Below are 12,500 nucleotides of genomic sequence, written 5' to 3'. Positions count from 1 at the left end.
GGGGAACCCGCCGTGAGGGTCCCCGCAGGCCGGGGGACCTCCGGAGCCAGGGGCCCCGGGGGCCAAATTTGGGAAAAAGGCCCAGGGACCTCCCCGACCACCGGGGAACCCGCCGTGAGGGTCCCCGCAGGCCGGGGGACCTCCGGAGCCAGGGGCCCCGGGGGCCAAATGTGGGAAAAAGGCCCAGGGACCTCCCCGACCACCGGGGAACCCGCCGTGAGGGTCCCCGCAGGCCGGGGGACCTCCGGAGCCAGGGGCCCCGGGGGCCAAATTTGGGAAAAAGGCCCAGGGACCACCCCGACCACCGGGGAACCCGCCGGAAGGGTCCCCGCGGACCGGGGGACCTCCGGAGCCAGGGGCCCCGGGGGCCAAATTTGGGAAAAAGGCCCAGGGACCTCCCCGACCACCGGGGAACCCGCCGTGAGGGTCCCCGCAGGCCGGGCAGGCTGGTAGGGAGCGAGCGCCCCCCGGTGGCCAATTCTGGATATCGCTTTCCACCCCTGACCAAGCTGTTGCTTTGTACTTGGGCGCCGGAGTCCCCCTTCCCCCGGGCCGGGGGATCCAGGGCGGAAGGCCCGATGAGGACGGATTCGGCCGCCGTGGCCGACCCGGGGTTCCAGAAGGCCGGCCGCGTTCCGAACCAGGCCCCCCTAACTGGCGCACGGGGCAAACTCGATAAGACCCGCTTTGGGATTCTCCGAGCAGGACTCTGAGCGGCGAGCGATTCCTCTCTCTCTCCGGTTGGGCTGGCCGGGGGGGAGTCTTGGGCAATTCAACCCAAATGCCTTGCAGGGGTGAGGCCCCAAAGACTTGAAGACCAAGGGGCACAAGCCGGGCAGGCTGGTAGGGAGCGAGCGCCCCCCGGGGGCCAAATTTGGGAAAAAGGCCCAGGGACCTCCCCGACCACCGGGGAACCCGCCGGAAGGGTCCCCGCCGGCCGGGGGACCCCCGGAGCCAGGGGCCCCCGGGGGCAAAATGTGGGAAAAAGGCCCAGGGACCTCCCCGACCACCGGGGAACCCGCCGGGAGGGTCCCCGCAGGCCGGGGGACCCCCGGAGCCAGGGGCCCCGGGGGCCAAACTTGGGAAAAAGGCCCAGGGACCTCCCCGACCACCGGGGAACCCGCCGTGAGGGTCCCCGCAGGCCGGGGGACCTCCGGAGCTAGGGGCCCCCGGGGGCCAAACCTGGGAAAAAGGCCCAGGGACCTCCCCGACCACCGGGGAACCCGCCGTGAGGGTCCCCGCAGGCCGGGGGACCTCCGGAGCTAGGGGCCCCCGGGGGCCAAACCTGGGAAAAAGGCACAGGGACCTCCCCGACCACCGGGGAACCCGCCGTGAGGGTCCCCGCAGGCCGGGGGACCTCCGGAGCTAGGGGCCCCCGGGGGCCAAACCTGGGAAAAAGGCCCAGGGACCTCCCCGACCACCGGGGAACCCGCCGTGAGGGTCCCCGCAGGCCGGGGGACCTCCGGAGCTAGGGGCCCCCGGGGGCCAAACCTGGGAAAAAGGCCCAGGGACCTCCCCGACCACCGGGGAACCCGCCGTGAGGGTCCCCGCAGGCCGGGGGACCTCCGGAGCTAGGGGCCCCCGGGGGCCAAACCTGGGAAAAAGGCCCAGGGACCTCCCCTACCACCGGGGAACCCGCCGTTAGGGGTCCCAGCAGGCCGGGCAGGCTGGTAGGGAGCGAGCGCCCCCCGGTGGCCAATTCTGGATATCGCTTTCCACCCCTGACCAAGCTGTTGCTTTGTACTTGGGCGCCGGAGTCCCCCTTCCCCCGGGCCGGGGGATCCAGGGCGGAAGGCCCGATGAGGACGGATTCGGCCGCCGTGGCCGACCCGGGGTTCCAGAAGGCCGGCCGCGTTCCGAACCAGGCCCCCCTAACTGGCGCACGGGGCAAACTCAATAAGACCCGCTTTGGGATTCTCCGAGCAGGACTCTGAGCGGCGAGCGATTTCTCTCTCTCTCCGGTTGGGCTGGCCGGGGGGGAGTCTTAGGCAATTCAACCCAAATGCCTTGCAGGGGTGATGCCCCAAAGACTCAAAGACCAAGGGGCACAAGCCGGGCAGGACCGCAGGCAGTGAGCGCCCCCCGGGGGCCGAATCTGGGAAACAGGCCCAGGGACCACCCCGAGCACAGGGGAACCCGCCGGGAGGCCCCCCGCCGGCCGGGGGACCCCCGGAGCCAGGGGCCCCGGGGGCCAAATTTGGGAAAAAGGCCCAGGGACCTCCCCGACCACCGGGGAACCCGCCGTGAGGGTCCCCGCAGGCCGGGGGACCTCCGGAGCCAGGGGCCCCGGGGGCCAAATTTGGGAAAAAGGCCCAGGGACCTCCCCGACCACCGGGGAACCCGCCGTGAGGGTCCCCGCAGGCCGGGGGACCTCCGGAGCCAGGGGCCCCGGGGGCCAAATTTGGGAAAAAGGCCCAGGGACCTCCCCGACCACCGGGGAACCCGCCGTGAGGGTCCCCGCAGGCCGGGGGACCTCCGGAGCCAGGGGCCCCGGGGGCCAAATGTGGGAAAAAGGCCCAGGGACCTCCCCGACCACCGGGGAACCCGCCGTGAGGGTCCCCGCAGGCCGGGGGACCTCCGGAGCCAGGGGCCCCGGGGGCCAAATTTGGGAAAAAGGCCCAGGGACCACCCCGACCACCGGGGAACCCGCCGGAAGGGTCCCCGCGGACCGGGGGACCTCCGGAGCCAGGGGCCCCGGGGGCCAAATTTGGGAAAAAGGCCCAGGGACCTCCCCGACCACCGGGGAACCCGCCGTGAGGGTCCCCGCAGGCCGGGCAGGCTGGTAGGGAGCGAGCGCCCCCCGGTGGCCAATTCTGGATATCGCTTTCCACCCCTGACCAAGCTGTTGCTTTGTACTTGGGCGCCGGAGTCCCCCTTCCCCCGGGCCGGGGGATCCAGGGCGGAAGGCCCGATGAGGACGGATTCGGCCGCCGTGGCCGACCCGGGGTTCCAGAAGGCCGGCCGCGTTCCGAACCAGGCCCCCCTAACTGGCGCACGGGGCAAACTCGATAAGACCCGCTTTGGGATTCTCCGAGCAGGACTCTGAGCGGCGAGCGATTCCTCTCTCTCTCCGGTTGGGCTGGCCGGGGGGGAGTCTTGGGCAATTCAACCCAAATGCCTTGCAGGGGTGAGGCCCCAAAGACTTGAAGACCAAGGGGCACAAGCCGGGCAGGCTGGTAGGGAGCGAGCGCCCCCCGGGGGCCAAATTTGGGAAAAAGGCCCAGGGACCTCCCCGACCACCGGGGAACCCGCCGGAAGGGTCCCCGCCGGCCGGGGGACCCCCGGAGCCAGGGGCCCCCGGGGGCAAAATGTGGGAAAAAGGCCCAGGGACCTCCCCGACCACCGGGGAACCCGCCGGGAGGGTCCCCGCAGGCCGGGGGACCCCCGGAGCCAGGGGCCCCGGGGGCCAAACTTGGGAAAAAGGCCCAGGGACCTCCCCGACCACCGGGGAACCCGCCGTGAGGGTCCCCGCAGGCCGGGGGACCTCCGGAGCTAGGGGCCCCCGGGGGCCAAACCTGGGAAAAAGGCCCAGGGACCTCCCCGACCACCGGGGAACCCGCCGTGAGGGTCCCCGCAGGCCGGGGGACCTCCGGAGCTAGGGGCCCCCGGGGGCCAAACCTGGGAAAAAGGCACAGGGACCTCCCCGACCACCGGGGAACCCGCCGTGAGGGTCCCCGCAGGCCGGGGGACCTCCGGAGCTAGGGGCCCCCGGGGGCCAAACCTGGGAAAAAGGCCCAGGGACCTCCCCGACCACCGGGGAACCCGCCGTGAGGGTCCCCGCAGGCCGGGGGACCTCCGGAGCTAGGGGCCCCCGGGGGCCAAACCTGGGAAAAAGGCCCAGGGACCTCCCCGACCACCGGGGAACCCGCCGTGAGGGTCCCCGCAGGCCGGGGGACCTCCGGAGCTAGGGGCCCCCGGGGGCCAAACCTGGGAAAAAGGCCCAGGGACCTCCCCTACCACCGGGGAACCCGCCGTTAGGGGTCCCAGCAGGCCGGGCAGGCTGGTAGGGAGCGAGCGCCCCCCGGTGGCCAATTCTGGATATCGCTTTCCACCCCTGACCAAGCTGTTGCTTTGTACTTGGGCGCCGGAGTCCCCCTTCCCCCGGGCCGGGGGATCCAGGGCGGAAGGCCCGATGAGGTTGGATTCGGCCGCCGTGGCCGACCCGGGGTTCCAGAAGGCCGGCCGCGTTCCGAACCGGGCCCCCCTAACTGGCGCACGGGGCAAACTCGATAAGACCCGCTTTGGGATTCTCCGAGCAGGACTCTGAGCGGCGAGCGATTCCTCTCTCTCTCCGGTTGGGCTGGCCGGGGGGGAGTCTTAGGCAATTCAACCCAAATGCCTTGCAGGGGTGAGGCCCCAAAGACTCGAAGACCAAGGGGCACAAGCCGGGCAGGCTGGTAGGGAGCGAGCGCCCCCCGGGGGCCAAATTTGGGAAAAAGGCCCAGGGACCTCCCCGACCACCGGGAAACCCGCCGTGAGGGTCCCCGCAGGCCGGGGGACCTCCGGAGCCAGGGGCCCCGGGGGCAAAATGTGGGAAGAAGGCCCAGGGACATCCCTGACCGCCGGGGAGCCGTCGGTTTTAGCTCGCTCCCCCTCGCAGCTGCCGCGTCGGAGGCCCCCTTCCCCCGAGCCGGGGGATCCAGGGCGGAAGGCCCGATGAGGACGGATTCGGCCGCCGTGGCCGACCCCGGGTTCCGGAGCGCCGGCCGCGTTCCGAACCCGGTCCCCCTAACTGGCGCACGGGGCAAACTCGATAAGACCCGCTTTGGGATTCTCCGAGCAGGACTCTGAGCGGCGAGCGATTCCTCTGTCCCTCGGGAGGATTTCTCTCGGCCCGCGTCGACGACCCCCCCGCGAGTCGACTCTCTCTCTCTCCGATCGACCAGGCACCCCGCTTCCCGGCGGGGAGGGACGGTCGCCAGGCGGGGCCCCTGGGGGGGTCCCGCCGCTGGCGCGACCGCCACCCTCCCGTCCGCCCCGGAAGCGGCCCGGCCCCACCCGCAAGGGCGGCCGCTCGAGGCGCGTCCCCCTCCCCGGCGCCGGGGAGAGGCCGGACGCCGCTCCCCGCGGCAGAGTCTGCCCCGACCCGCCCCGACCCCCAGGCGCCCGATACGGCCGGAGCCCGGGCTGGGGATGGGCGGGCGCCCTCGGCACCGCGAGGCGCGCCCGACCCCGCCACCCCACCCCGGGTCCACAACCCCGGCGGAGCGCACTAGTTCCCCCCGCTGACCCGTCGTCACCCACCGCTGCCGCCCGGCAGCCGCCCACGCTAGCGCGGGCCCGGCCTTACCCCCGCCCGGCCCTCGGAGCCTCCCTGAGGCGACCCGCGGTTGAGCCAGGCGGCGGGAGCGGGCCGGGGGGGAGGGTGGGGCGAAGCGGACGGTCCAGGTCCCCCGCGAGAGGCCGGTGGCGCACCGGCCTCTCGCGGGGGCCTGGACCGCTCCGCCTCGCCCCCCCCCCTCCCCAATCAGCTCCCCCTCAATTCCCGGAGGGAAAGCTACCTGGTTGATCCTGCCAGTAGCATATGCTTGTCTCAAAGATTAAGCCATGCACGTGTAAGTACACACGGCCGGTACAGTGAAACTGCGAATGGCTCATTAAATCAGTTATGGTTCCTTTGATCGCTCCACCCGTTACTTGGATAACTGTGGTAATTCTAGAGCTAATACATGCCGACGAGCGCTGACCCCCCGGGATGCGTGCATTTATCAGACCAAGACCAATCCGGGGCGCCCCGGCGGTGCTCCGGGCCTCGGCCCGGGCCCGCCGGCCCCCGGCCGCTTTGGCGACTCTAGATAACCTCGGGCCGATCGCACGTCCCCGTGACGGCGACGATACATTCGGATGTCTGCCCTATCAACTTTCGATGGTACTTTCCGCGCCTACCATGGTGACCACGGGTAACGGGGAATCAGGGTTCGATTCCGGAGAGGGAGCCTGAGAAACGGCTACCACATCCAAGGAAGGCAGCAGGCGCGCAAATTACCCACTCCCGACTCGGGGAGGTAGTGACGAAAAATAACAATACAGGACTCTTTCGAGGCCCTGTAATTGGAATGAGTACACTTTAAATCCTTTAACGAGGACCCATTGGAGGGCAAGTCTGGTGCCAGCAGCCGTGGAGGAAAGTTGTGTGTGCAAGCAGCTCGTGTATCAGATTTGCTCTGTGGTGCATCCCAGCCAAGGATGGAGGATCCTGGGGGAGGTGAGCAGGAAACTCCCCAGGCTTTTGGGCCTAAAACGCCAGACATGGAAAATGTCAATACAACTAAGCCTAGTACCAGCTTGGCAGCGGGGGTTTGTGGTGAGACTTCCACAGAGACTATACATATTTCTACCCTGCATATAGAAGGTGAAACGCCTGCAATATCCCATATGAAAATTAATATGGGCGAACAGGAGAAGATAGAGGGAGAAACGGATCCCAAGCCCGGTCTAAGCAATCCTGCTAAGCCTGTAATATCCCATATGGAGTCTAATATGGGTATACAGGGGAAGGTAACTTGTGACCAGGGCCCAGTGAAGCAACTGGGCTCGGGGGCAAAACTGACAGGGAAACGGGGCATGCAACCCTGTGTAAACTTGGAGGCCTTGCAGCCGATGTTATTGCAGAAGGCCGTCAGAACAAACTCCGAAGCGGAGCCCAGGCCGGAATCGGGAGAGGCCGCGGTGAGCCAGGCACTGAGCGGTACATGCCAGCCTGAACGGAGGGGAGTCGGTTCGGACAGACCGATAGATCCGGCATCCGTGAGCCTACCTGAGTCCGAGGATAGCGAAGCGGAGGAGGTGGATATCGAGGCCCAGATCGGGGAACTAAAAACGGAGATGGAAAGTCTGGAGAGACTCATTGCGCAAAAAAAGAAAAAGCGCAACCGTGCTTTTAGCCGTGACAGGGCAGTCTTCTCAGCGGAGATTGAGGACTTATCGGAGGCCTTAAAAGAAAAAGAAAAACTGCTGTTTAAACTGCAAGAGATCGTGTGCGCAACGAACCTGGAGGACTCAGGGATACTACCCCCTAACGAGGTAGCTGAGACCCAGAGTGTAAGCGACAGTGGCGGTCTCTACGGTGAAATCCGTTCTATGGAGGGGGAGCAGAGGTCCGTGAAGGGCCGGGGAGTAGTGGAAGGCGGACCCGATGGTGCGGTGCAAGTTCCCGAGGAGGGGATTGTAGTGCACTCCCAAGGTGAAGCCGGAAGCGAGAACCTGTATGCCCCGAGGCCGGTAAGTTCAGAAGCTCCTCCAAGTATTGTCAGTGACTGTTCGAATACCATAATGAATAACAATGTGTTAGATGTGAATAAGAAGTCTGACTCAATGACCGGGAGGGATGCCTGTGACACAGCGGCGGCGCGTTCTGAAGCGCTGCCGGACTGTCGGCAAGATCCCGTGGTCCGTGTCAGTATGTCTAAAACGGAATGTACTGTGGTGGTAGAGGATGTGAGAGATCCTCAAGAGAAATGTAATGTGGTGATGACATGTGTAAATACTGATAACACGGTGTTGGCTGGGGATGTGCCTGATGTAGGTGCCAGAGGAAATACTTGTGACACAGCGGCAGCACTGTCCTCTGTGGTGCAGCTGAGCTGTCAGCGTGTTCCTGTGGTCCAAACCAGCACACCCGAGGCTAGTAATGTACATACTGTGAGGGGAAAAAGTACGGTAGTTCCTCAGGCTGCAAAGAGCGGTAATATGGAAGGGACAGTTGGGAGGTCCACAAATGAGCCTAAACATGTACGGAACCCAGGGGCCTCGGCTGGGACGTCTGGGGGAGCAGGGGGGAGACCCAGTACAGTCCAAAGTAAGCTCATTGAAACAATATATGGTCCGCTGTGTATAACAGATAGGGCCAGACAAGCGATGGAATTAATAGAAAAAACATCCAAGACAATGCCAGGTATAATGGGAGAGGGCGTGCAACCATTACCCAGCCCCAGGGAGGTGGGGTCTGGGCCCCGGCAAGCGGTAAGGGGAATTAACGTGGGTGGTAACAATGGTCAAACGTCAGAAATGGGTCAAGGGTTGGACTCGGGTCCCTTACCGGGGGTGAGATCATATGCAGGGGCTGTAGCGGGCCCAAGGGTTACGGGTAACGGGGCAAACGGTCCGACCAGGTCACAGGGGCCAATGCCAACGTCAGCTCAGCCTTTCAAACGTCGGAATGTAGTACAGCTGAAATTTGTAGGGAAGGAGCCCCCCAATAGATCAGAGTTCTTAAAGGTTTTTTTAGATTCCTTTGGCTTCGTCCCTACGGATCTCTTTGCCTGCATTCACCCTGTAAATACGACGGAATACGATCTCAGCTTTATGACGTACCAGGGGCTGCAAGCCTTTTGGAACAAATGGGGTGGATGCAGGTCGAGAGATCCATGGACGAACTTTAGAGCCATAGCGATAACCCGTCAGGAAAAAGTAAGAATTACCATTCTGGTGAGAAATGAATCCATCCCTCCGGCAGACCTTGCATTCTGGGTGGGCCGGTATGCAAAAATAACATCTCCACTGACCAAGGTGCCGGATCCCAGCCACGGTGTCTGGGGTGGCGGATGGTCCACCACAGTAGACCTTAGGAGCACGGAGGCTGGCCTGGTGCACCTACCCTCGGCGGCCTTCATCGGCCGCGACAGGATACAGTGCTTTTACCCAGGTCAGCCGAGGATGTGTCACAAATGTGGGGACTTCCGCCACCTCAGCGCAAATTGCCCTCAGCAGAAGTGTGGGCACTGTGGTGACACGGGGCATGAAACGAGGTCTTGCAGCAAAATCAGATGTAATTTGTGCGGAGTGGTAGGCCACCCCTTTAGCAGATGCCCCCACGCGGCCCACAATGCCGGATACACAGATGAGGAATTGGTAGGTGCAGTTGTGGTAGCAGAGAGTGGGGAACGTGGGGATGTAGAGAGAGAACCTACGGTGGACCCTGCCCCTCCACGGCCCCCCTCCCCTCCCCCCCCTCCCCCCCCGCAGCCGTAGAGGCAGTTAAGAGCACTGTAATTGAATCTGATGTGTGGTCAAGGCCCAAAAAGAGCAGGGGTAAGAAAAAGCATACAGTCAAAGATGATATAATACTATCCAATAGATTTCAATTTTCTAGCAGTGAAGAAAGCATGGAGGAAGGTGAGATTACAAGGGATGCAGGGGGGAACTTGGCCCAGGTGGTAAGGAGGAAGCAGAAGTCAAGAAGATCAAGAGATATACCTTTAGGTGAGGTCGCGAAGGTCAGGAAAACATCTGAAAGCACCAAAAAAACAGCCCGGTCCTTCCTGAAGGACGTAGTGATAGCTCAGTTGGGGGCCCCCTTGGGGGAAGATCTGGTACAGGCCCACCCCGCAAATAGTCTTGGAAAGGCAGATCCTCCTGACAAAGGTCGGGTGTCCTTAGTGGGGGAGAAACAATCCGGGGGAGGGAGTATAGCCCCTGGCCCACAGGACCAGAACCCTCCTTTATGTCCTGCTGTTTCTGCAAGTACTGATAACTCCTCGGGTCCTCAGAGAGGGCTTGCTGACTCATCTGGTGTTCAGGGTGGCCGGGAGGGGGGAGGGCTGCAGGGGGTAGGCGATCCCGGTGGGTCCGTAAGGGGGCCGGTAAATTTGGGCGCTACCCCTCTAGAGATAGAAGGGGAGGTAGTCCCAGTAGAGGGGGACTCCCCACAAGCGGGTTTGAGTTACAAAAGGTTCGGTTCCTCTGACGAAGACTCAGCGAGGAAAATAAAGAAGAAGTGAGTTGTTACTACTATCCATAACTCAGAAGGATGGCTTCCCAGCCCATTAGATTTGCCACCATTAATGTGGCTTCTATCCTTTCCGAGCGTGCTCGTTATATGGCCTTTGATTTTTTCAACACGGTTGAGGTTGACTTTTTATTTTTGCAGGAGACCAGACTGGGTCAGCTAGCTGACCTGCATAAGGCAAAGAGAGAGTGGAGGCGGGGGCCCTCCTACTGGTCTCTTGCGGCCGAGCCGTACGGTGGGTTGGCGGTGCTTTTTACCGGCATGATAACCATCCAGCGAGTTATTGAGCTTGAGGTAGGTAGGTGCATGATATTAGATGTCAATCTGAGGGGGCACGACCTGAGGCTGATTAACATTTATGGGCCTCAAACAAAGTGGGATAGGAAGTGCCTCTTCAGGGCGATAAAGCCATACCTTTTTTCGGCCCGACAGATAGTCTTTGGCGGTGATTTCAACACCATCACTAGGACAAAAGACAGGGGAGGTTCAAAGACCACGTTGGGCTATGACTCCATTTTTTTAAATAGCATGGTTAGACAGGCTGGTCTGGTGGATGTTCACGTTCGCCATTCTCCGGACCACACGGGTTTCACTTACTTTAGAGGCAGTTGTAGGTCTAGGATAGATAGGATTTTTGTTAAGGAAAGCTCGAAAACCTCGGCTCCTGAGCTGAGGCCGGTAGAGTTTTCCGATCACGTTTACCTATCTATGTCCTTGAATGCTTCGGAGTCCCTTCGGAAGGGTAGGGGTCTGTGGCGCCTGAACTCTAGGCTCCTAGAAGAGGAGGTGATAAGACAGTCTTTCAGGGACTTTTTTGAAACCCAGGAAACGCTTTTGGAGGCAGGTTGGGGTAGGTCTGAATGGTGGGAGATACTGAAGAAGAGGACCCGGAACTTTTTTCAGGGCCTCGTAGCCAGGAACAATTGTTTAAAAGAGAACACCTACGTGGCACTGAGGAGAAAACTTGGATTCCTGATCTCTGGACAGGGAGACAATGGGGAGATCTCCCGGGTGAAGGCTCGGATGAGGGAGATACAGTATGACCGGTATGCTTCCTTGATTCTGGAGAGGGATTATGGGAAGTACCATTCGCCCGACCCTTTTCAGAGTTGTAGGAACTCGGTAGATGCTAAGGAGGTGAGAGGCTTGCGCGACGCCGGGGGTGTCCTGAGGGAGGAGAAGGAGGGCATTCTCGGTGTTGTGCGGTCTTTCTACTCCGATCTCTTGTCCGAGAAGCCACTTGACAGAGAAAGGAGGGACCAGTTTTTAAGGGAAACCCCGGGCCTTGAGGATTTTAGCGGCTCGCTTGAGTCTTTGGGGGATGAGATAACGGTGGACGAAGTCAGGATGGCAATTGATGGGCTATCTGCCAAGAAAGCCCCAGGCCCGGATGGTCTAACCTCCGAATTTTATAAGACTTTTGGGGACATCCTGGCTCGCGCCTTGTGGAGGTTTTTAATGAGAGCCTGGGCAGAGGTTTACTACCTCCCTCCATGAGGGTCTCTGCCCTTATCTTGTTGTCCAAGGGGAAGGATCAGTCGTGTGTTGAGAACTGGCGCCCCATAGCTCTTCTCAACACCGACAGAAAGATTCTGGCGAAGGTGCTGTTCTGTAGAGTGATGCAGGTTTCCGGTCGGTTGCTCTCTCCCTTTCAGCATTGTACTGTGAAGGGTCGCAACACTTTCAGCGCTGTCCTGGCGGTGCGGGAGGCTTTCGAGCGGTGCCGTGCTGGGGAAGAGGGAAGGTACCTTTTGGCATTAGATCAGTCGAAGGCTTTTGACAGGGTAAATCACGAGTACCTTTGGGCTCTGCTTCTGAGGTATGGTCTTCCAGTCCGGGTGGTGAATTGGCTACGTACTGTTTACAAGCAGGCCGAGAGCTTTCCTCTTGTGAATGGTTGGGTGGGTCCGTCCTTCGGGGTCAGCTCTGGAGTAAGACAGGGTTGTCCCCTGAGCCCCCTTCTGTATGTGTTTGCCATAGATCCCTTCGTCAGAAGGGTTGGTGGCAGCTCGTTGGGGGGGGGTGCTTTTGGGTCCGGAGTGTCCCTTGAGGGTCGTGGCCTACGCCGACGACGTCACTGTTGTTTTGTCGAGTTCTGCAGAAGCTGAGGAGGTAACGACTCTGGTCTGTGGGTATTCCAAAGCCAGTGGCTCGTTGGTAAACCAGGAAAAGAGTAAAGTTTTCTGGATGGGGAAGGAGGGCTGTGAATTCAGTCTCCCAGACAGTCTTCCCCGGGCTAGTGACGAGATCAAAATCTTAGGGATCCAATTCGGCCATGGCGATTATGCCAAGCAAAATTGGGAATCAAGGCTGGAAGAAGCTTCTCGGAAGGTAGAGAGCTGGAAGAGGTGGAAACACTCTCTCCGGGAAAGGGTGGACCTGATCAAGACCTTCCTGATCCCGGTATTCCTGTATATCAGCTACGTGTGTCTTTTGCCGGAATCTTTATGGTCTAGGGTTTATGCAGTTTTCTTCCAGTTGCTCTGGGGGAATAGGCTGAACCTGGTCAAGCGGGCTGTGACCTACCGGCTGAGGAAGGATGGGGGCCTGGGTATGATTAACCCAGTGCTTTTCTTTCTGTCAACTTTCCTAAAGTTGCACCTGAGCAGTCTCCTAGTTGAGACCCCTCCTCAGTGGGTGGGAGGCTTCAGGGTGTGGGTGGATCCCTTTCTCGGTGCTTGGTATGGTGGAGGCACGGTTAAGAGTTTCCGGGTCAGGCATGGGTATCTCCCGACCTACGTTGTCCTGGGTTTGAAGATGACAAGACGCTGGG

Source organism: Mixophyes fleayi, chromosome 2, assembly GCF_038048845.1.
Source record: "Mixophyes fleayi isolate aMixFle1 chromosome 2, aMixFle1.hap1, whole genome shotgun sequence".
In the NCBI taxonomy this organism is placed as follows: domain Eukaryota; kingdom Metazoa; phylum Chordata; class Amphibia; order Anura; family Limnodynastidae; genus Mixophyes; species Mixophyes fleayi.
Note: the sequence above shows the minus strand (reverse complement) of the source record.